At 39.5% G+C, this 2,905-nt stretch overlaps 1 protein-coding gene across 1 annotated transcript in view; it reads left to right on the top strand.

Annotated features, from left to right (window-relative positions):
* Window positions 1–2,905, top strand: part of LOC101863708 (universal stress protein PHOS34) — a gene marked incomplete in the record, with an annotated part of 33,059 nt that overhangs the window by 24,225 nt on the left and 5,929 nt on the right.

The raw sequence follows: 2,905 nt of genomic DNA, 5'->3' as shown, positions 1-2,905 counted from the left end.
ATTTCTCTCCCCCTACACCCCCCCCCCCTCTTTCCCCCCTGCTTTAAAACAGAGAAAAGGAGAACGAAATATTGCATGCATGTTATATAATGTTTAACGCTCCTTTAGACGCTATAAGGTTATTCAAGAGGCGGGAGGGACCTCCTAAATAAATAATGTCCATCTCCCATAGGACCGAGTCAAGTGGGAAAATTCGTGTAAAGTGGCTTTCCCGAAAACACCGCAACCTCACGCTTACGAGACCGTTAACGTTTCCACGGGACTACTGACGCCTGTTTGGTGCTGACATTTATTTTTTTCCTTTTTAAATCTAATGTGATTGTCATTTGAGGATCTAATCGGTTCGACATTCCCAATCGAGACAACGCAAGAGAGATAATCGCAACAAACACTACTCTTTTTAACATTATTGACATTTGATACACCAAAAAGTAGTAAACTTGTAACACATCTTTAGCGTTGGCATTTTAACTCCCCATAGACACAATTTAGATCAATTTGGAGGAGAGCCTCCGACCATGCTTGTCAGGGCCCACTCGGGTTTAAAGGAATACAAAATCCCAACAGAATTAAAGACCGAGATGCTCGACAAAAATTTCGCTCCACTCGGGAATTGAACTAGGGTCTCCTGCAGGCAACAACCATGCGCGTAACTGCTCTCCATAGAGGCTGGTACTGAAAATTGGGCCAATTTCTAAATGGAATATATTATAGAACAGCTTATAATTTCTGTGATTGGACTTATATGCAGACCCATAAAATGTAACAGAAAAACAACTGAAAAGAAAAACCCGAAAGACTGAATGGATACTTCCTTTGGCATAAACAATCGAAAAGACAAACAAATAGACCGACTGATTGACTGATAGGCTACCAAATAGATAAATGAATAGGCTAAGAGGTAAACGGACAGACAAACAGAGCTATAGACAGACTGACCGACAAATAGGTGGCGTGTCTAGAAAACGGTGATATTCACTTCCGAAGGTTAAAAACGAAACATGTCGGAGAGTCTGAAAGCACATCCAAGTTCGGACTCTAAACGAAACCCAATCGTCTATCTATCGATTTCAAATAACACTGCATTGGTTCAGATATTAAGGCTATCTTGTTATCCAGACTGGAGAATGCCTAACGCCCATTACTGCCCTATACAAGCATTAGACCCAGGGAACGTAGTATAGAAATAGCTCGATACTGCTCTCCTTTCATGCCCAGAAGTGCCATTAAGGCTTGAGCTTTGTAGATAGCTCTATTCACCGACAACATGAGAGCATCTTCATTATGGCAGTTGCTGTTCATTAAAAATGAATAGACCCTAATGATGCACTATGAGAGAATGGTGAAAGTGAAAGTATAAAAATAATACCCCCAGAAACAAAAATGACAGGATCTAATAATTAGATTATGCAATTTTTGTTTTAGGAGATATTGTCATGCAGGTTTTATGGTTGTCTCATTAATAGGGGCACAACGTCGATGGTATGGGTCTTCATTATCGTTCTGGAATAGAGCTTGTGCTTTCTTTTTACTTCATGTAAAGGGATCTTGTTTTGCTTTAGCAGGCGTTTTACAGCACCACAGTTATATGTCATACCAGTGCCAAGGATTAGATGTGTTACAAAAGAGTAACAAACACAAAAAGGAAATGGAGATATTAGAGATAAAGACGTTTGATGTTTGATAGGAAAGAAAGAGCAAACCATACCAGTAGAGCACCCGCCAACCACACACGTAAAGGGATCAAATGAAGGGATCAATTTAAAAAGGGCAAAGTTGCAAGCATATTAGTTATCATCCTTCAACATCTTTTGCCTGTTTTTCACATTAAAAAGATTATGAACTTAAGTTCTTAACTTAATTTTCTTTTACTAAAATGTGTCACAGCGCGCTGGAATCAGGCGCTCGTCAGTTTTGGAGCATAGGGAGTTATAAAGTATTATCTTAAAGCTTGTTAATTGTCTAACTTTCGATGAAAAAATTAACCATCTATCTTCAATAGAAGTCAAGATATTTGCGTTTGAAGGAAATGGGTGTCACCTGGTTTCAGAGGTAGCATTAGAGAGAAAATGGCCGCCAAAGTTTGGTGACTTCTAAAGATTGAGAGTCCTTGGAAACTGTAAATATAATTTTTTGTTTCTTTGTTCAACGTTTTCACTTAAAAGCCAGACAGCAATGAGTTTTAAGTGCAAATAAAAGGTGATACATGATGAGCTATAAAATAAAAATTCGATTTAAAAAAATTGCCAAATAGGAAGAAAAATGAAGTTTCATTTTATTTCATTATTTTGACCTGCGTCTGATTTCACCACGATGTCTTGAGGTATTCTACAGGTACTGTTGTTAATTAATGGCTAGAATCCTGATTCCTGCGGCGTCGGTGGCCTACTGGTCAGGCTACCGGACTCGTAATCGTGAGGTAGCGGGGTTGGGGGTTCGAGCCGTGGGACTGACGTTGTGTCCTTGGGAAAGGCACTTTACACGAATTTTCCTCACTTCACCCAGGTGGAAATGGGTACCCGGCCATAGACAGCGATAGATCTTGTCAGTATGTTAGTGTTTTAGCGCCTATAAATGGCCGCTTGCACTGTATGCTTCCCAGGAATTTGAGGTTGTTTCAGAATGCTCTCAGGTCTGCTGGGGTAATAGTATAGACTGTGAAGCGCACAGAGCCTGTTGTTGAGCGGGGATTTGCGCTATACAAATGATATCTATTATATATTATCTATTATTTTTTAAAACTTAAAATGAAAATTTCTGCCTTTCACTTGACCCCTTCATATTATGTGTTCTGTCCTAGACCCTTATCAGTAACATTGGGGAATGAGTATATACTACGCTCTGTCTAAATTAATGATTCCCGCAGCCTTCTTCTGTACCAAATAGGTCACTTCTAAGCTTATCA

Source organism: Aplysia californica, unplaced genomic scaffold, assembly GCF_000002075.1.
Source record: "Aplysia californica isolate F4 #8 unplaced genomic scaffold, AplCal3.0 scaffold00010, whole genome shotgun sequence".
NCBI lineage: Eukaryota > Metazoa > Mollusca > Gastropoda > Aplysiida > Aplysiidae > Aplysia > Aplysia californica.
The sequence above is the reverse complement of the archived record's forward strand: the minus strand, read 5'-3'. Positions and strand labels throughout refer to the sequence as shown.